The sequence below is a fragment of the Chlorocebus sabaeus genome, chromosome 6 (genome assembly GCF_047675955.1).
Source record: "Chlorocebus sabaeus isolate Y175 chromosome 6, mChlSab1.0.hap1, whole genome shotgun sequence".
NCBI classification, from domain to species: Eukaryota; Metazoa; Chordata; class Mammalia; order Primates; family Cercopithecidae; genus Chlorocebus; species Chlorocebus sabaeus.
In genome coordinates this window covers 62,393,476-62,415,826 of record NC_132909.1, presented here as the reverse complement: position 1 = coordinate 62,415,826, position 22,351 = coordinate 62,393,476, and the positions used below count along the sequence as shown (strand labels likewise).

Below are 22,351 nucleotides of genomic sequence, written 5' to 3'. Positions count from 1 at the left end.
ACATGACTCCTCCTAGAGCTTATTAAGTATGTGTATTTGGCCACGCCACTCAGTATAAATTACTATTTCCTTTACCTCTCCCTTGAAGTGTCTGTTTTTTACTTCTGGCTGGAGGTTATGCTTCCTAGCCTCTCAGGACTATCCTGCAGGCTGCAACCCTTTATAGGAAATAAATCTCTCACTGGGTGCAGTGGCTCATGCCTATAATCAAGCACTTTGGGAAGCCGAGGCGGGTGGATCACCTGAGACCAAGAGGTCGAGACCATCCTGGCCAACATGGTGAAACCCCGACTCTACTAAAAATACAAAAATTAGCCGGGCATGGTGGCGCATGCCTGTAGTCCCAGCTACTAGGGAGGATGAGGTGGGATAATCGCTTGAACCTGGGAGGTGCAGCCTGCAGTGAGCCAATATCACTCCACTGCACTCCAGCCTTGGCAACAAGAGTGAAACTCTGACTCAAAAAAAAAAAAAAAAAAACATGAAATCTCTCCTTTCCGAATTTATGAAGCTCATCATTCTTCATTTGACAGCATTAAAAAGTTCAAAACACCTTCCATACTCTCCCACAGAAGCCCTAGAAATCTTCATTTTGTTAATCATTTTGGATGCCTGAGAACTTGTAATCCAATGAGTAGAAATGTTGGTACCCCATTTACGGCTGTCATCCTGCCAGTTCTCGGGAGTTTGTATAAGTCTAAATCTGCAAGGGTCTCATCCCATAAGGACCCTTGTCTCTTTCTCTGTTGCCTTTGCCCACTGGCTCTGGCAACAGGGGTCTTTCTTTCTCCTTGGCTATCTTTGGATATGGGGGCTCCATCTTCTGTGCCACCTTAGGAAATGCCTTTTGCATGCATGGCTAAGTCATTATAAAGCCGACAGTTTGAGTAACATTTTGAGTGAGTACTCTCTGAAGCTGGGTTGGAATCTCAGGCTTCTTTGTCTGAAAGTAACTCTTGGGCTAGAAGTTTCTTATCCTAGCTATCGTTTTGAGGCCTCTCTGTTCTCCTCTTGGCTTGGAAGTAATTCCTGGCTTTTTGTTTCACGGTGTCTCTGTGATCTTGCTCTTGTTCCTTTCATGGGAACTTCTCAGTTGACTAAATTCTCCCTTCTCAAACCTCTGCTGACTGTGTGTTCCACCAATATGGAACTAATTCTGGCCATCACGAGCATGTCACAGTGCTGCAGAGATTTTGTTTATGGCCAGTTTTGGGGCTAGTTTATGGCCAGATTTGGGGGCTTGTTCCCAACAATTTGGGAAAACAAAGAGTGTGAGAAACGGGTAAAATTTAGATTTTAAAAAATATTCAGGGCCAGGCATGGTGGCTCATGCCTGTGATCCCAGCACATTGGGAGGTTCAGGCGGGAGGATCAGAAGGTCAGGAGTTCGAGAACAGCCTGGCCAACATGGTGAAACCCCGTCTCTACTAAAAATACAAAATTAGCAGGGTGCGGTGGCAGGTGCCTGTAGTCCCAGCTACTCGGGAGGCTGAGGCAGGAGAATCATTGAAACCAGGAGGCGGAGGTTGCAGTGAGCCGACATCACATCACTACACTCCAGCCTGGGCAACCAGAGCAAAACTCCATCTAAAAAAAAAATCTTCATTCACCATAATAGGAAGTCATTAGATAATATCTGAAAACTCATAAATTTAAAAATTGCATGGGGCAGGGCACGGTGACTCACAACCTGTAATCCCAGCACTTTGGAAGGTTGAGGTAGGCAGATTGCTTGAGTGCAGTAATTCGAGAGCAGCCTGGGCAACATGGTGAAACCCTGTCTCCATTAAAAGAAAAAAATACAAAAAAATTGGCCAGGTATGGTGGCGTGTGACTGTAGTCCCAGCTACTCAGGAGGCTGAGGAGGTAGAATCACCTGAGCCTGGGAGGTGGAGGCTACAGTGAGCCAAGATTGTGTCACTTCAGTCTGGGAAACCTCAGTGTCTGGAGACCCTGTCTCAAAAATAAATACATTAAGTAAGTAAGTAAATATTGTATAGTAAGATGTCAATAGACGACGGACTAGAAAGCTACAGCCCCTTCTTTCCTCACAGAGACACCAAGTTACAACAATATACTGACCAGAATACCTCTGTGAGAATCCTATAAACAGGCTGAGAAATTAGAGCACCTAGGCCATTGTAAAACCAAGAAGGGATTTCAGTGAAAAGGGAAGGACAATTCACAGCATTTGGTGTGTCCATTAGTGCTGCTCCCCTATGCCGTACAGTACAGAGCAATCAGGAGAAAATTCTTCACACTCAAGCTCTCCCCTTGGAACAGAAACAAAAGAGCTGATCTTTCACCAAACATTTTGACTCGTGTGGGGGCTGCCCAGGGAGCTGCTTTCTGTTTCACCTGACTCAAAGCACTGATGGGATTAGCGCCAGAATTTTGGAAGCCACTAAAAACAGAGGGAAGAAGCACACTAGAGCCGCAGTTCTGCAGCCAGTGCCAGGAAGAGCAAGGGATCAAAACAGGTTCAAGAAGTTTTAGAACTTCAGCCAGGCGATTGGTGAAGGTCTTCCTCTGCATAAAGCCAGTATGCAAACACTGTAAGAGGTATTCGTTTTTTAGATATTCAAATCTCGGTTTAAAAAAAAAAGTTACAAGGCACACAAACAAACAGAGAAACAAGGCCCAATAAAAGAACAAGATAAAACTCCAAAACTTGACCTCAGCCGGGTGTGGTGGCTCACGCCTGTAATCCCAGCACTTCGGGAGGCCAAGGCAGGTAAATCTCTTGAGGCCAGGAGTTTGAGGCCAGCCAGGCCAACATGGTGAAACCCCATCTCTACTAAAAATACAAAAGTTAGCTGGGGACTGCATAAAGAAAATGTGGCACATATACACCATGGAATACTATGGAGCCATGGAAAACAACGAGTTCATGGCCTTTGCCGGCACATGGATGAGGCTGGAAACCATCATCCTCAGCAAACCAACACAGGAACAGAAAACCAAACACCACACGTTCTCACTCATAAGTGGAAGTTGAACAATGAAAACAAATGGACACAGGGAGGGGAACATCACACACCAGGGCCTGTTGTGGGGTTCGGGTCTAGGGGAGGGATAGCATTAGGAGAAATACCTAATTTAGATGATGGGCTGATGGGTACAACAAACCACCATGGCACGTGTGTACCTATGTAACAAACCTGCACATTCTGCACATGTATCCCAGAACTGGAAGTATTTTAAAACATACATATAAAAGTCACAGGATGTTTGTGATAGTATCTATTACACTGATGTTGCCATCACATAGTTGACTATGTGCAGACTCCAAGTGAAATTTCTTGCAGTTGTTAGAAACATGGAAAATCTGTATTTCCAGATAAAAACTGGAAAATTTTATAAAAACATTCAGGATTTACAGTCTAGAGCTCTAACACTGGAATCTTTTCCAACTTTAAAGTTTAATGATTTACTTAAATCTAAAAATAGTAGGTTGCAGATATATTTAAGCAGTGTGCCTAGGTAGTATGTTTATATCTTAAGATTAAAATGGTCTTCTAAAGTTTACTAATTCTAATATAACCTTTATTGTTTCATGTAGACGTATCTTTCCAATTCCCAGGATAATTTAAACAATTCAAAGCAACTATTGACTTAGTTCTAGATTGGGATAGCTATTTATGCATTCAAAGCTTTACATATGTATTTCAAATTAGAAATGTGTGCTGGTTGTGGAAAGTTGACTTAGAGCCTCAGGTAAGTTTTGTTTTTGTTTTTGTTTTTTTGAGATGGAGTTTCACTCTTGTTGCCCAGGCTGGAGTGCAGTGGCACAATCTCAGCTCATTGCAACTTCCTTCTCTCAAGTTCAAGCGATTCTCCCGCCTCAGCCTCCTGAGTAGCTGGGATTACAGGCATGCACCACCACGCCCAGCTAATTTTGTATTTTTAGTAGAGATGGAGTTTCTCCATGTGGTCAGGCTGGTCTCAAACTCCCGATCTCAGGTGATCCGCCCGCCTCAGCCTCCCAAAGTGCTGGGATTACAGGCATGAGCCACTGTGCCCAGCCACCTCAGGTAAGTTTTTTTTCCCATGTGAACACATTGCTTTCGATTGATGTTATGCCCAGAGCAGACGATTAATAAATACCCTTTGAATTAAATGAGTGATTAACTGTAAATATCATAATACATCTTACTGGGCATAATTAGATATATCTAGTCCTTGCTGTGACCTAAGAAAGGAATTCTTTTCATTAAATGTTTAATGTCTCACCCTGTTCATACAGCTGGAGTTACTGATTCAGTCTGATGTGAATTCAGTCTTACAAAAGACCCATCATTATAACCTGCTCTAATGCTTCCTGTAGTATCGGAACTTCCAACTTGTAGGCAAAATAGATATGCTTCATATTCTTAAAAACCACAAGAGGCCAGGCTCAGTGGCTCACGCCTGTAATCCCAGCATTTTGGGAGGCCGAGGTGGGCGGATCATGATGTCAGGAGATCGAGACCATCTTGGCTAACATGGTGAAACCCATCTCTACTAAAAATACAAAAAAGCTGGGCATGGTGGCGGGCGCCTGTAGTCCCAGCTACTCGGGAAGCTGAGGCAGGAGAATGGCGTGAACCTGGGAGGTGGAGCTTGCAGTGAGCGAGATCGCGCCACTGTACTCCAGCCTAGGCAACAGAGCAAGACTCCGTCTCAAAAAAAAAAAAACCACAAGAAATCTCCCTTTATTCATAATAAACATAGAATTAGGTATTCTATTAAACTGAACAACAGAACTAAGTGGGAGTGACTGCATACGCTCTATCACAAATTGCCTGAATGTCTGAAAAGGTCAGTGGGCCATTTCGCTCCGTGCTGTGCCACAGGCAAACCACAAGAGCTGTCAGTGACTCACTGCGTGGGTCACCCAGGGCATGTGGTGCTGAGGCTGTCAAAGAGCAAGACAGGGCTGCATCTAAACTCAGGCCTCTGCTAAGTGTCCGAACTCGGGCGGGCGAGATGCTAAAGACTTTAGAGACGTTTCCTTTTCTATAGATGGGGTTATAACACTCACCGTCAGGTTCTCCTGTGTGTTGACAAGGCTGGCACGTGACACACCAGGGGCAGAGTTGGATGGGAACCGTCTTCCTCAGACAACATGGTCCTCATAAACATCAACAAAATAAGGAGAACAGGAGAGCAGGGTGTCTCCAGCTGTGTCGGAACTGCAGCAGGGACTCAGCAACAGTCAGTCTCTTTCTCTTGTTTCATCCAAATCACACATTCAAAAAAAACGGTGGGGTTATCATGGATGTTTATATGGATTCCTGGGATCAGGCAAATACACCTTTCCTTGTCATTCCTTCAAGAGTTATGTCCACACACAAACTTGCACACAAATGTTCAGAGCTTTACTCAGGATTACCAGAAACTGGAGGCAACCAACATGTCCTTCAGTAGGTGAATGGATAAATAAATTCTGGTACCTACAGACAATGGAGTATCATTCAGTGAGAAAATAAATGAGCTATCTAATCATGAAAAGGCACACAGGGGGCCGGGCGCGGTGGCTCAAGCCTGTAATCCCAGCACTTTGGGAGGCCAAGACGGGCGGATCACGAGGTCAGGAGATCGAGACCATCCTGGCTAACACGGTGAAACCCCGTCTCTACTAAAAATACAAAAATCTAGCCGGGCGTGGTGGCGGCCCCTGTAGTCCCAGCTACTCGGGAGGCTGAGGCAGGAGAATGGCGGGAACCCGGGAGGCGGAGCTTGCAGTGAGCTGAGATCCGGCCACTGCACTCCAGCCTGGGCGACAGAGCGAGACTCCGTCTCAAAAAAAAAAAAAAGAAAAGAAAAGGCACACAGGGACCCAAGATGCATAACACTAAGTGAAAGAAGCCAAAAAGGCTACATATTGTATGATTCCAATTACGTGACATTTTGGAAAAGGGAAAATTACAAAGATAGTAAAACAATCAATAGTTGACAGGGGTTGGGGAGAGGAAAGGATGGATGGGCAGAGAGCCCCAGCTGTTTAGGGCAGTGAGACCACTGTGGGTGATTTCACCACAACGGTGGACCCACGACAGCGTGCAGATGCCCACACCCATTGAATTAAGACCACAAAAAGGTATTAATTACATCAACTATGAACTTTCATAATGAAATAAATCATGTTTTTTAAAAGTGGACAGTTTTGTTCAGTTACTGTCTACTTTCTGAAATGGAGACGGTGGAGTGCTTCCATGGTTGTGAGGATAAAAATAGCTTAGAGAATGTAATAACTAAAATAGGTGCATAAACATTGTTAAACTATTTTATTCTCATTAAAAAGCAGTGCTTAAGTCTATTTATATTTAAACATTGAGCAAGGAGTGCAAACACGTTAACATAATTCTCCTCTAGCTCCACTCAGAAGTCAGGACTGCACGGCTCCACTCGCACCTGCGAAACACAACAACCTTTTTCAGCGTCATTAAAATATTTCAGTTGGAGGATTGACTTTAGACTCAACCTGTGTTTTCTCCCCTGGAAAACAAAGGTTTTATGAAACAAACAAAGCCTTTACCGTCCTCAAACGGAACACTCAGACATCTGTGATGTCTGCTGTAAGTGCCACCAGGCTCTCCTCTGAAATCTCGTCATGGGAAAATAGAGACTGTAGATTCTTTTAGAAAGGGGAGAATGAGAACTAATGTCGAAAGGCCACGTCCTCATTCATCAACACCTTCTTTTACAAATTCCACAGGTTTAGTTACTTTGGGATTCATATGGGCCTATTTTAAAGTGCATTTATTAATTTAGCATGAATGGTTCAAATTCATTCTGGATCCTGAGCCGATATCCGGCAATGCTGGGTGTGCGCCTGTGAGAGTCACCAGCCCTGATGAGCCTCAGGTTATTGTATTTATAAAATGAAGGTTAGGTTTGCTCCAATTTGTTTAAAACCATTTTTAATAGTAAAAACTTTTTTTGTTGTTACATAAAAAGGTACAAGAAAAACTCAAACATTGCCAATGATAATCATTTTATTAATATAAATATTTTTGTGAGCTCAATTTATGACTTAATTATAGAAGAAATAAGCAACATGAGGTGCCATTATAAAATATGGTAACCATACTTTCCTACTTTGTCTATATGTTATTGATAAATCTTGATGTATACACAAAAGGAGTTTCAAAGAATAATAATTTAAAATAATATCTTGACGTGTAATTTCAGGGACTTTAAAAAAATTCCTGCAACTGCTTTTTAAAGGTTCTAGAACAGTTTTCTATGTCTTCCAGCTAAATAACTACAAAGAGCTAACTCTTCTCACATTCTGTATTATAAATATGTAAGTCACAAAAGGAACAGACAACATCATAAAAACACATGCACGAACAAATGGGCCTTGGCTCACATTTAACTGCATCTGCCAGTGCACACAGGCTATAGCAGAATTTATGTGTGTAATTTCACGAGTGGATTGTTGTCAAAATAAAAATTGTCTACTATCTCTATTCAGTGGTATATTTGCACAAATGGTAAACATATTCATAGAGACAGTGGGAGAAATTTATTTCATGGCTTACAAGAAGACAGGTTAAGTTGGGACATTTAATTGTTTCATTAATGCTACATTTTATCATGCGCTTGTCTGGGCATGGTATTTAAATGTATTATAACAACTTTTAAATGCTCAATGTTACAGATGGAATTACTAGAGAAAGTACTAACTGATATTTTCTTTGTGTGTGCTTTGAAGGCACAAGGAAATCATAAAGCAGCCCTTTTCCCTTTTCCCATCTATTTCCTGAAGGCCAAGCTGTGCTTTTGCAGATTAGGCCTCTCTGTAACACACACACACACACACACATATGGCCTTTATGGTTTTAAAGGAGGAAAAGAGAATTTGCCTGGATAACTCTCACCTAGGTATTTTCAGTGGAGATCTAGAATCATCTAAGGGTTAAGTTAAGCTGTACCAGCCAATGGGAAAACAAAATGAGGATGCCGGGGAGATGTTCCCAGAACAGTAGCATTCCTAATGGGCTAGGCCCTAGTCACATGCAATTCCCCAGATGTGGTTGGTGTGGCCAAGGTTCTGGCATGTGACGGCTGCCTTCCTGGCACTTCTTGTGCTGTGAGGAGCATCCCCTCCCCAGTGCCAGGGGCAGTGGTCCTCTCACCCACTTCAGAGTAAAGGGCCAGCAGTCGGCAGTCACAGGAAAAGTAGTGAGACAGGAAAGTGAGGAGCATGAAGCGCCACCATACCCACCTCCAGTGTCTGGCACAGAATATGACGAGGAACCTCCGTGAATTGGAATCTTCGATATCTTCACACATGTGAGTTTCTGCTAGATATAATTTGACTTATAAAAACAAAGAAATATGACCTTCTTGTATCTAAATCTTGTAGAAGAGTTAATGATTGTAACCTGGATGTTTTAAATTCTGAGATGTTATTAAATCAATATTCATCACAAATGTATTGATAATTTTTTAGAAGAACAGAAGAGATCTCATCATATTTAATGCAGTGTATCAATTGTAAGATGCACGCTAATTCCAGGAAAAGTAAAGCATAAAAAAAAAATCTGTCTTAGAATGGAAAAATACAGTAAACTATTTTTAACTAGAATTTAAATGCAACATTTTAGGATATGAAGCCATCAACTCATTTTGAAAACTACTTGCTCAGATGACCTCAGCGATAGGAAACCTCTAACAGATCACGAATCTAATAATGAGATAATTTTCTGTGTCTTTGCCTGAGAGTCTGTCTGAAAGTGATGCAGTTTTTACAGAAGAGGAATAACGTGTCCCAGACTGAGAACGCTTCACGGGCCACCATTCTGGGCAGTGCTTCAGTGTGGAGTTTTAGCAGTGAGTATTCAGAAACAGTGGAATAATTTGCACTTTTTATAATAAGATTATCTTGTCTATTTTCCTTTAAATATGCAGCAGAAGCTTACTATTATACAACTAAATTATGTCGGTTCTCTAATTGCCCACTTATTCTACCTTGATTGACATGCGGTTTATTTCACCTTGATGCTTTTAAAGACAAGCATGTGCTGTGTGAGGGTTAGAACATGAGCCACAAACAAGGAGGCTTGAGATGGCAGTGCCTCCCCAAAAATGCGGTACCCCAGGGCCTGCGCAGGCAACACTGCTTTGAACCTTAACACTTCTGAAATGGCTGGACATCTCTCCATGAGCTGTGCTTACCCAGTTGTTCCATTTATTCTTATATTTTACAAGTATTTAGTCAATTCTTGAGCTAGGCCATGTGGTCTACCAAAGGAATAAGATATCTGTTGTTATTATTTTATTATTTTATTTCAATAGTTTTGGGGAACAGGTGGTTTTAGTTAAATGCTAAAGTTCTTTATTGATGGTTTCTGAGATTTTGGTCCACCCATAGCCCAAGCAGAGTACAATGTACCCAATGTGTAGAGTTTTATTCCTCACCTCCCTCTCACCTTTCCCCCTAAGTCCCCAAAGCCCACTTATCATTCTTAGGTCTTGGAATCATCATCATAGCTTATGTCCCACTTATAACTAAGAACATACAGCGTGGAGTTTAGGTCAGCAGACAGCTCCAGGGGACTGTTGGGGCAGGCCAGGACATAAAAGAGGGACTAGAGCCAGGGTTACCCGTGAGAGGGTGGACCCATTGTGCCAAGCACCCTAACCCTAAAAGCTGTAACCATTACCCTTAACCCCAACCCTAGCCCCAAACCTTAACCCTAACCTTTAACACCTTACCATAACCCCAACCCGAACCCCTAACCATAACCCTAAAATGCTAACGCTAAAACCCTAACCCCTAACACTAAACCCTAATCATAACCCTAAACACAACCCCAACGCTAACCCTAACCCTAACCACAACCCCAACCCCAGCCCCAAGCCTAACCTCAACCCTAACCCCTACCCCCAGCCTTTCTCACCTTTTACATCTGTCCAGATTCTCCAGTAGAAGCAGAGACCCTTGGTTCCCAGGTGTGCACCACTGCGTCTGGCACAGGACTCCGTATCAGTCCCCAAATAAGCACCCGAATGCTCACAGGGCAGCCATGCAGTGGAGGCCCAAGGTGTATTCTCACCTCCAGAACCAGGGCCCAGCGCCTGCATCAGGCTGATCAGGGCTGAAGTGAGCTGTGGCACCCAAGGTCTTTGTAAGACCAAGGCCACGTTGTGCCTCCTATCACAGAGCGAGACGCAGCAGCCTTCGAAGTCAGGGGCCCTTCCCTGACGACACTCCAAGCACAAAGTACTGGACTTTCACACAAGGAGGCTGCACACATTATTCTGTTTAAATCTCCACCTAGGCCACTGGGAGAAATGCTGATAGAGGGACCCTCGTGTTGCCCCGTGGTGTACGTGCTCTGGTTCATACGACTGCAAGCCATTTACAAGAAACTCAAGCTGAAATGCTACTTGTTTCCAACTTCTTGTTTGCAGAGGATTTACAATTTACACTCCAAAACAGCCAGCCACAGAGCACACTACTTCTCCTCTGAAGTCGCTCCGAGGGCCTCCGCATCAGTCCTACAACTGGAAGATTGGTGGACAAGAACTGGGATGTTGATGGGGCACTGGATACTTGCTGGACACCAACCTCCTCTCACCTAACCTTACAGACGGCCCAGATCTCACCTGCCCGAATCGGACATTTTAACACACACAGCTCTCAACAGCAGGACTTACAGACACAAAACTCCAAGGTAAAGGATTGTCTCAACTCCTTGGTGTCTCAACGAACTAAAACACTGCCTAGCACAGGTGCACCATCAACCTTATTCACTAAATAAACCTCTGTATATTTTATTCATCTTTGATTGTGGAAATGATATAATGAACAAAAAGATGTTTTATAAATTGAACTAAAGACCTTTGAGGTCCCTTCACAGTATCCTATCTGGTGGACCCCCAAATCTGCCAACACAGAGAAGTCATTCGTAAACACGTGCAGGGCAGAGGCCAGACAAAACCATCTCTCTCAGCCTCAAAGTGGCCTGGCAGTCACAGGAACGGCCATGTGGGGTCTGGCCTGTACGAGGAAGTCAGGCCTTTGGTTTGAGGCACCCTACTGCACCACAAAACCAAGTTCTGCCTAACAAAGGAAAAACAGCCCACTCACTCTCCCTAATATCCCAGGTGGTAATCTAAGAGCAACATCTGCTTGACACCCCTCCTGCTCCGCCCTCCACATCCAAGCTATCACCAAGGCCCTGGCAATCCTACCTCCTAAATGTCTCTCAAATCCACTTCTCTCCCTTCGGAGTCCAGGCCACCAGCGTGACTTCTGCATGTGTGCAGCAGCCTCCTCGCAGGATCTAAAAATGCAAAACTAGTCATAGGCTCTGTGAAAAGAACATCTAGGGGCCCCAAGATGACTAAGCTAAAGGGAAAAGTCAAGCTGGGAACGGCTCAGGGCAAACCTGCCTCCCATTCTATTCCAAATCACCTATCTCCTCACTAAGATAGGTGCACATCCGATTGCCTCCTTTGGAGAGGCTAACCAGAAACTCAAAACAACGCAACGTTTGTCTCTCACCTACCTGTGACCTTGGAAGCCCCCTCCCTGCTTCCAGTTGTCCCCACCTTTCTGGATGGAAGCAAGGTACTTCCGACATGTATTGACTGATGTCTCATGTCTCCCTAAAACCGAGCTGTGTCCCGACCACCTTGGGCACTTGTCGTCAGGATCTCCTGAGGCTGTCACGGGTGCACGTCCTCAACCTCCGCAAAATTAACTTTCTAAATCACCTGAAACCATCTCAAATAGTCAGGGTTCACAGCTCCCTTTCCCGAACCCTCCCAGGAGCCCCTTGTGGGCGCCCAGGTCACGTTCTCAACCTCGGCAAAATTAAGTTTCTAAATCACCTGAAACCATCTCAGATAGTCAGGGTTCACGGCTCCCTTTCCTGAACCCTCCCAGGAGCTCCTCATGGGTGCCCAGGTCCTGCATGCTGTTGTGGCCCAGGCTCACCTGGAGAAACTCGACTCTTCCTTACAGCCTCATGAACTTTTCAGTTCCTAAAGCTGTTTAGCCTGTGAAAGGAAAATGAATCTGAGGGCCCAAAAATCACTAATCTAAAGGGAAAAAAAGCTGGGAACTGCTTAGGGCAAACCTGCCTCCCCTTCTATTCAAAGTCACCCCTCTACTCACTGAGATAAGTGCATATCTGATGGCCTCCTTTGGAGAGGCTATTCAGAAACCCAAAAGAATACAACAGTTTGTCTCTCACCTACCTGTGACCTGGAAGCCCCCTCCCTGCTTCGAGTTGTCCCGCCTTTCCCGACGGAACCAACGTTCATCTTACATATATTGATGTCTCCTGTCTCCCTAAAATGTATAAAACCAAGCTGTGTCCCGACCACCTTGGGCACATGTCGTCAAGACCTCCGGAGGCTGTGTCACGGGCGTGCGTCCTCAACCTTGGCAAAATAAACTTTCTAAATTGACTGAGATCATCCCAGATATTCGGGGTTCACAAGTCCACGTATGTGGATGTCCCCTGGGGTAGCGCCCCTCCTCCACTGAGCTCACTCGCATCCTCCTTGTGCGTTTTCTTCAGAAGAAATTTCACAGCTACTTGGTCCACACCTGTCGGCCCTACAGGAACTGCTGTTCTCCACAGGCACATGGGCGGCGTACCTGCTGGGGAGCGTGGAGAGGACCAGGCTCCTCTCCTAATTCCTGCTCAGTTAATAACAAAGGTCGACAAGTCAAGAAATTTGCTAACCCCAACCCCAACCCCAAACTTAACCCTAACCCAACCCTAACTCCAACTCCAACCCCAACCCTGACCCTAAACCCTAACCCCAACTCTAACCCTAAACCCTAACCCGAACCCAAACCCGAACCCGAACCCGGACCCAGACCCTGACCCCTGACCCTGACCCTTGACCCTGACCCTGACCCTGACCCTGACCCAGACCCGGACCCTGACCCAGACCCGGACCCTGACCCGAACCCTGACCCCAACCCGAACCCTGACCCCAACCCGAACCCTGACCCCAACCCCAACCCCAAACTCAACCCCAACCCGAACCCGAACCCGAACCCTTAACCCCAACCCTAACCTGAACCCTAACCTGAACCCAAACCCGAACCCGAACCCTAACCCCTAACCCGAACCCGAAGCCTAACCCGAACCCGAACCCCGACCCGAACCCTGACCATGACCCTGACCCTGACCCTGACCCTAGCCCTAACCAGGTTGACATAGCAAAACCCCGTCTCCTCTGAAAATACAAAAATTAGCCAAGCATGGTGGCACACACCTGTAGTCCCAGATACTAGGGAGGCTGAGGCCAGAGGACTGCTTGAGACCAGAATGTGGAGGCTGCAGTAAACTGAGATGGTACCACTACACTCCAGCCTGGGTGACAGTGCATAACCTTTTCTCAGAAATGAAATAAAAATATAAATAAAATAAAATCCCTGATATGGTGGCTCACACCTGTAATCCCAGCACTTTGGGAGGTCGAGGCTGACAGACCACTTGAGGTCAGTAGTTCAAGACCACTCTGGCCAACATAGCAAAAGCTTGTCTGTACTAAGAATACAAAAATTAATGCTGGGCACAGAGGTTCATGCCTGTAATCCCAGCACTTTGGGAGGCCTAGGCGGGCAGATCACCCGAGGTCAGGAGTTTGAGACCAGCTTGACCAACATGGAAAAACGCTGTCTCTACTAAACATCCAAAATTAGCCGGGCGTGGTGGCTCATGCCTGTAATCACAGCTACTTGGGAGACTGAGGCAGGAGAATCGATGGAACACGTGAGGCTGAGGTTGCAGTGAGCTGAGATTGCACCATTGCACTCTAGCTTTGGCAACAAGAGCGAAATTCCATCACAATAAAAATTTAAAAATTAACCACCGTGGCGGGGCACACCTGTAATCTCAGCTACTCAAGGACGCTAAGGCAGGAGAATTGCTTGAACCCAGAAGGCAAAGGTTGCAAAGAGCCAGTATCAGGCCATTTCACTCCAGCCTGGGGGACAGAGCAAGACTCTGTCTCAAAAAAAAAAAAGAAAAAGAAAATGCCTAGGAGGAAATGGTATGTTCTAAAATGAGGACTTTCCTGCTGGACTAGAGTTTCTGATGAAGGTGACAGTTTATCCTTCAATCTCCACAGGTCAAGAATTTGCCATCCAGCAGGAGGCAACAGAGGGAGCCCCAAGTTCCATATCACGGCTGTGACATAATTACATTCCCTCACTCATTTCAATACTTAAAAATTTATAATTCATCTTCTTAAATAGCTACATGTACTTTACCAATTTTCCATTGTATAGATGAAGAGGTTTGCAAATCTTATATAGGTTGCCACGATGTGGACGGGACTTTTGGACAGTTCACTATACCGATTGACTATGTAAATGTTGAAACCTAAAATACCTTGCAACTGCTAACACAGGGCTAGAGAATATAGCAAAGTAATAGTCTGTCTAGTAAATTAATCTGAAATTGCTTTTGAAACAGAGTCTCACTCTGTCCCCCAGGCTGGAGTGCAGTGGTACTCAAAGCAACCTCCACCTCCCGGGGTCAGGCAATTCTCCTGCCTCAGCCTCCCGAGTAGCTGGGACTACAGACATGAGCCACCACACCCAGCTACTTTTTGTATTTTTAGAGTGACAGGGTTTCACCATCTTGTCTAGGCGGGTCTCTAACTCCTGACCTCAGGTGATCTGCCCACCTTGGCCTCCCAAAGTGCTGGGATTACAGGCGTGAGCCACTGCACCCGGCCTTCTTCTGAAATTTCAATAATCAACTGTGCCATTGGCCTTTCCTTCAGCACTGAGATTTTATTTTTCTTTCCTAATTATCTCAAACATGAACTTTGGTTTCAGGGAACTAGTATTTCCTGGATTTATACATTGAGGGTGGCGCCCCCTCGCGGCAGTCCCGGGGAATCTCTGGAAATCGGCGTTCAGATGACTCCAGGCTGTGATTTTGGAAACGGCAGCTGACATCGAGACCACCATCCCCTGCCTTGATCGGAACGGATGGAGATTTTAAAAACTAAAAAACATGGGCCAGGCAAGGTGACTCATGCCTGTAATCCCAGCACTTTGGGAGGCCGAGGCGGGCAGATCACCTGAGGTCAGGAGTTTGAGACCAGCCTGACCAACATGGAGAAACCCCATCTCTACTAAAAATACAAAATTAGCCGGACGTGGTGGTGCCCGCCTGTAATCCCAGCTACTCGGGAGGCTGAGGGGGGAGAATAACTTGAACCTGGGAGGCGGAGGTTGCAGTGAGCTGAGATTGCGCCACTGCACTCCAGGCTCAGTGACGGAGTGCGACCCTGCCTCAAGAAAAAAAAAAAGAAAATATTTGGGAAACACATCCGAAAAAGGACTTGTCCGCAAAATATTTTTTAAAAACACTAAAACTCAACAAGAATTAGATGAACTACCCAATTGAAAATATGTGAAGATCTGAAAAGACGCCTCACCAGAGAAGATGCACAGATGCCAAATAAGCATCCTAATTAACTAATTAATTAATACTCAAGAAACTTGTCATGAGGGGAAGGCAGATTACACGAGACAGTACTGCACATCTATTAAAATGGCTAAAATCTAAAGAACAGTAGCAACTGCAATAGGAGATCTCATCAATTGCTGGTGGAAGGCATAAGGGCACAGTCACTTCAGCAGTGTTTTCAAAAACCAAACAAGCCTCACCATATGATCCAACAATCTCCCTCTTAGGTATTTAGACAGCTGCCTTGAAAAATCACGTCCAAGTAAAAACCAGCACACACATATATAGAAGTACTATTCATAATAGCCAACAATTAAAGGAATCATGACATCCTTCAGTAGCTGAATGCATAACCAAACCGAAGTATGCGGTGCAATGGAATACTATTCAGCAAACGAAAGGCATGACCTATCCCCCACGCTCCCTGGATGGACCTCACAGGCTCACTGCTCCATGACAGAGACAGAGAGGCATGACCTATCCACCCACGCTCCCTGGATGGACCTCACAGGCTCACTGCTTCACAAGAGAGAAAGGCATGACCTATCCACCCACGCTACCTGGATGGACCTCACAGGCTCACTGCTCCATGACAGAGACAGAAAGGCAGGACCTATCCACCCACGCTCCCTGGATGGACCTCACACGCTCACTGCTCCATGACAGAGAAAGAAAGGCAGGACCTATCCACCCACGCTCCCTGGATGGACCTCACAGGCTCACTGCTTCACGAGAGAGACAGAAAGGCAGGACCTATCCCCCACGCTACCTGGATGGACCTCACAGGCTCACTGCTTGACGAGAGAGCCAGGAGGCAGAGGCTGTATGCCCCACTTATATGACATGCTGGAAAAGCAAAACAACAGAGATAGCAGACTGATCAGTGGTGACGTGGGGTTCATGGCAGTGGGGATCTGAAGTACTCCGTGTGATACTTTAACTATGGATACCTGCCCCTGTCCACTTGTCAAAAGTCATAGAATTTTAAAGCCCAAAGAGTAAATCATAATGTATGCAAGTGGAATTTCATTATTTAGTATGTGGGAATATCCCTGGATGGAACACAGAATGTGACCAAGAATCTAACTGTATCACAAAAGATTAAAACAAAATCCCTGCAGGGCAAGACGTACTGGCCTGAAAGCTCTCTTTGGAAATTGGTGGAATCTGTAGACTTAAGGCAAAGGAGCATAAAGCATTCTCTTTATTTACAAAGTTCTTTCCCGCAGGGTCATTCACAACTCTTGAGGGCCGGGCGCGTGGCTCACGCCCGCAATCCCAGCACTTCAGGAGGCTGAGGAGCGTGGATCACGAGGTCAAAATCGACACAATCCCGACCAACATGGTGAAATCCCATCTCTACTAAAAATACAAAAATTAGCCAGGCGTGGTGGCGCGTGCCTGTCATCTCAGCCGCTCGGAAGGCTGAGGCAGGAGAATCACTTGAACCCAGGAGGTGGAGGTTGCAGTGAGCCAAGATTGTGCCCCTGCGCTCCAGCCTGGCTGCAGAGCAAGACTCCATCTCAAAACAAAAACAAAAACAATTCTTGAACCACTGTATTTCCATCTGGAAAGGAGCAGTGACTTACGTAAGTGGCACACACACACCCCACACACATACACACATATACATACATATACACACCCCACATGCACACACACACACTCACCCCCCACACATACACACACTCACCACACACAGACACACATCCATACACATACACACATGCACACACACACACCCCCACACACATACACACACACCACACACACACACTCACCCCACACACACACCACACACACACATACACACCACACACAGACACACATCCATACACATACACACATGCACACACACACTCACCCCACACACACACCACACACACACATACACACCACACACAGACACACATCCATACACACACACATGCACACACACACTCACCCCACACACACACACACTCACCCCCACACACATACACACACCCCCACACATACACACACTCACCACACACACACATCCATACACATACACACATGCACACACACACTCACCCCACACACACACCACACACACACATCCATACACATACACACATGCACACACACACACCCCCACACACATACACACACACCCCACACACACACCACACACACACATACACACCACACACAGACACACATCCATACACACACACATGCACACACACACCCCCCACACACACACACACACCCCCACACACATACACACACACCCCCCACACACACCCCACACACACATACACACACACCACAGACATACATACACATGCACACATGCACACACACACACGGATTATGACAAAGAAAAACTAGAGCCAACAAGAGCTCCCAGTGACACAAATGGGCGTGAATAAAGCAACAAAATCCTTGGCCGGGCGTGGTGGCTCAAGCCTGTAATCCCAGCACTTTGGGAGGCCAAGACGGGCGGATCACGAGGTCAGGAGATCGAGACCATCCTGGCTAACACGGTGAAACCCCGTCTCCACTAAAAAATACAAAAAACTAGCCGGGCGAGGTGGCGGCACCTGTAGTCCCAGCTACTTGGGAGGCTGAGGCAGGAGAATGGTGTGAACCCGGGAGGCGGAGCTTGCGGTGAGCTGAGATCCGGCCACTGCACTCCAGCCTGGGGCGACAGAGCGAGACTCCATCTCAAAAAAAAAAAAAAAAATCCTGCAGTACTGAATTGCAATCAAAACTTGAAATAGCTATCCAGGTGTCCACACGGGCATAAGTAAATGATTACACAGGTAAACAAAAGTGGGTTAGAGAAATCTCCTATGCAGAAAAATCCCAAATAATCGTAGTGGACACTCAGCCGTTAAGGAAGTGGAGTTAACTCCCTACTCAAGCATGACCTTGTGCCGGGTGTGCAGTGAGCTGAGATCGCACTACTGCACTCCAGCCTGGGTGACAGAGCCAGACTCCATCTCAAAAAAAAAGAAAATGTGAAGCAGCAAGTTCTGATGTAGACACTGCAAGCAAGTTATCCAGATCCAGCTAAGATGGTTGGTGAAAGTGGCTACACTAAACAACAGATTTTCTTTCTTTCTTTTTTTTCTTTGAGACAGCGTGTCGCTCTGTCGCCCAGGCTGGAGAGCAGTGGCGGGATCTCCTGCCTCAGCCTCCCAAGTAGCTGGGACTACAGGTGCACGCCACCACACCAGCTAATTTTTGTACTTTTAGTAGAGACGGGGTTTCACCATATTGGTCAGGCTGGTCTCAAACTCCTGACCTTGTGATCCACCCGCCTCGTCCTCCCAAAGTGCTGGGAGTACAGGCGTGAGCCACCGCACCCGGCCTAAACAACATATTTCCAACATAGACAAACCAGCCTTCTACTGGAAGAATATGCCAACTAGGACTTTCAAAGCCGGGGAAGAGAAGTCAGTGCCTGGCTTGAAAGCTTTAGAGAATAGGCTGATGCCTTCTTCGGGGCTAATGCTTGTTTACCACTCTGACCCAGGGCCCTTCAGAATTATACAAAATCTACTGTGTCTGTGTTCCGTAAATAGAACAACAAGCCTGGGTGACAGCACATCTGTTTAATGTCTAGTTTATGGAATATTTTAATCTGACTGTTGAGACCTATTGCTCAAAAAAAGATTCCTCTCCAAATACTGAGGCTCATGGACAATGCACCTGGCCACCCGAGAGCCCCGATGGGGATGTGCGAGCAGACGAATGGTGTTTTGATGCTAACACAACATCCAGTCGGCAGCCCATGGATCAAGGAGGAATTTCAACTTTCAAGGCTTATCATTTAAGAAATACATCTTTTTGTTTGTTCCTTTGTTTGTTTTGAAACATGGTCTCACTCTCTTGTCCAGGCTGGAGTGCGGTGGCACGATCTTGGCTCACTGCAACCTCCGCCTCCTGGGTTCAAGTGATTCTCTCCTGTTTCAGCCTCACGAGTAGCTGGGACTCCAGGTGCCCGCTGCCACGCCTGGCTAGTGTTTGTATTTTTAGTAGAGACAGGATTTCACCATGTTCAGACGATGGTGAGACCATGGCCAGGCTGGTGTCAAACTCCTGACCTCAGGTGATCCACCCGCTTCCGCCTCCCAAAGTGTTGGGATTCCAGGCATGAGCCACCATACCGGCCCAAGAAATACATCTCGTATCTTGTAAGGCTACAGCTGCTACAGATAGGGACTCCCTGGTGGATCTGGGCAAAGCAAATTGAAAACCTTGGAAAGGGATGCACCTTCTAGAGGCCACTAAGAGCATTTATGATTCATCCATGTGAGGAGGTCAAGAACCTCAACATTAACAGGAGTTTAAAGTAAGTGGACTCCAGCCCTCAGGAATGACTTTGGGAGACTCAAGACTTCAGTGAAGGGAGGAGCCACAGACGTAGGGGAAATAGCAAGAGAATAAGAAGTGGAGGCTGAAGATGTGAGTAAATTGCTACAATCTCATGATAAAATGGAACAGATGAGGGTGTGTTTCTTTTTTTTTTTTTTTTTTTTTTTTGAGACGGAGTCTCGCTCTGTCGCCCGGGCTGGAGTGCAGTGGCCGGATCTCAGCTCACTGCAAGCTCCGCCTCCCGGGTTTACGCCATTCTCCTGCCTCAGCCTCCCGAGTAGCTGGGACTACAGGCGCCCGCCACCTCGCCCGGCTAGTTTTTTGTATTTTTAGTAGAGACGGGGTTTCACCGTGTTAGCCAGGATGGTCTCGATCTCCTGACCTCGTGATCCGCCCGTCTCGGCCTCCCAAAGTGCTGGGATTACAGGCTTGAGCCACCGCGCCCGGCTGAGGGTATGTTTCTTATGGATGAGCAAAGTAGTTTCTTGAGACGAAATATTCTCTCCTGGTGAAGAAGCTGTGAACATTGTTGAAATAACAACAAAGGATTTAGATTATTACATAGCCTGGCCGGGCGCGGTGGCTCACGCCTGTAATCTCAGCACTTTGGGAGACCGAGGTAGGAGGATCGCTTGAGCCCAGGAGTTCAAAACCAACCTGGGCAACATAGGGAGACCCTGTTTCTACAGAAAATTGTTTTAGATGAGCTGGGTGCGGTGGCTTGCACCGGTGGTCCCAGCTACTTGAGAACCTGAGCCAGGAGGATGGCTTGAGCCCAGGAGGTCAAGGCTGCGGTGAGCTATGATCACACCACTACACTCCAGCATGGGCAACAGAGCAAGACCCTGTCTCAAAAAAAAAAAAAAAAAAAGGAATATTACGTAAACTTACCTGATAAGCAGCAGCAGGATTTGACAGGATAGACTCCAATTTTGAAGGAGGTTCTCCTGTGTGTAAAATGCTGTCAAACAGTATTTCATGCTATAGAGAACTATTTTCTAGAAGTAGGAGTCAATCGATATGGCAAACTTCAAACTCCAGTGGAGACACTGCTGATTTCACATCCACTGGAAAGACTTCTTTCTTTGTTTATCCTGTTGAGACAGAGTCTCACTGTGTCACCCAGGCTGGAGTGCACGGCGCCACTGCAGCCCCGAACTCCTGGGCTAAGCGATCCTCCTGCCGCAGCCTCCCAAAGCGCTGGGTTTACAGCCATGAGCCACCATACCCAGGAGGACTGCTTGCTTTTTTTGAGACAGAGTCTCGCTCCAGGCTGCAGTGCAATGGTGCGATCTCGGCTCACTGCAACCTCTGCCTCCCGGGTTCTAGCAATTCTCCTGCCTCAACTTCCTGAGTAGCTGGAATTACAGGCACCCACCACCACGCCCTGCTAATTTTTGCGTTTTTAGTAGAGACAGCATTTCACCATGTTGGCCAGGCTGGTCTTGAACTCCTGACTTCAGGTGATCCGCCTGCCTCGGCCTCCCAAAGTGTTTTGATGACCGGCGTGAGCCACTGCGTCTGGCCAAGATCTCTTTCTGGACACTCTCCACGGGACGTTTGCTTTTTCACCTCAGAGACGTGGAATTTCTTGCTCCAACAGTTTCTAGTCGGTAAACCCTGTGAGTATCCAAGACACGCCACGGCCAGCCCCTTCCACGAGACGCTTCTCATGAGAATATATCTGGGATATGGGGGCTGCATCTCTTCCCACAGGTAACTCTTCCGAATGACCCCACTTCAACGCCGCCTCTTGTCCTCAGAATCTGTAATTTACTGGCCTTAGTGATTGCAACGATATCATCCTTACAAGGCCCACAAGAGCCCGGGTGACAGGCACTGGTGTCCTTCTCTGGGGTTAAAGGTGCATCTGCACGTCTCCTCGTGAATCAAGGCCTCCGTTTCAACTAGTAGATGTGAGACGTTTGCTCCAGAGGAGGACAGGGCTCCAGGTCACCTGCTCCCTGCACAGGGGCCCTCAGGGCTCTTCCTTTCCCACGTGGGCAACTTTCCAGTCTCACAATCGCTCTGAGTGACTCTGGAAAGAAGACAATTATGGAGCCTCTCCCTGTCCAAGTCATTCTGCTGATAGATCTGCTTAACTCCTCTCACTGAAGCCTGGACTGCCTTGGGAAGAATACCTCTGCCTCCTAATTCAGACAAAGAATATGAGGTGCAGAGGCTGTGACCAGCCTCCTGACCCAGCCCTGTCTGCAGTAACTGGGACTGAAGCTGAGTTCTCACATTCACAGGGTGCCATGAGGGCCTCCTGATCTCACGCTCCAAAGTGTGGCTGGCACTTCCATTAACAGTGACATATATTTGTATGTGAATATGCGTATGAGCATTTTCATGTGTAAAATTTTGCCAAGTTCTCACATATTACCTTTTACCATAGTCACAGAGTTCTGCGTTCCTCAGTATAAATACTTGTCTTTTTTAGAGTCGAAAGTTGGGGATGCACGTGATTTTCCATACAGCCAGCAGCTAAAATATTCCAAACCGCTGTTTCATTGTTTGAATTCATGTTCCATTACGTGACAATGCGTCTCTGT

General features: G+C 46.4%; 2 long non-coding RNA genes across 2 annotated transcripts; both read right to left on the bottom strand.

The window, feature by feature from the left end:
• Positions 1–6,254: 6,254 nt before the first annotated feature.
• LOC140711940 (uncharacterized) lies at positions 6,255–9,883 on the bottom strand. The gene is made up of 2 exons (XR_012093295.1): positions 8,216–9,883; positions 6,255–6,396 (listed from the first exon to the last, which is right to left on the bottom strand). It is a non-coding gene; the product is annotated as an uncharacterized lncRNA (long non-coding RNA).
• A 209-nt stretch (positions 9,884–10,092) lies between these two features.
• LOC140711939 (uncharacterized) lies at positions 10,093–17,670 on the bottom strand. The gene is made up of 3 exons (XR_012093294.1): positions 12,202–17,670; positions 11,939–12,000; positions 10,093–11,282 (listed from the first exon to the last, which is right to left on the bottom strand). It is a non-coding gene; the product is annotated as an uncharacterized lncRNA (long non-coding RNA).
• Positions 17,671–22,351: the final 4,681 nt, after the last annotated feature.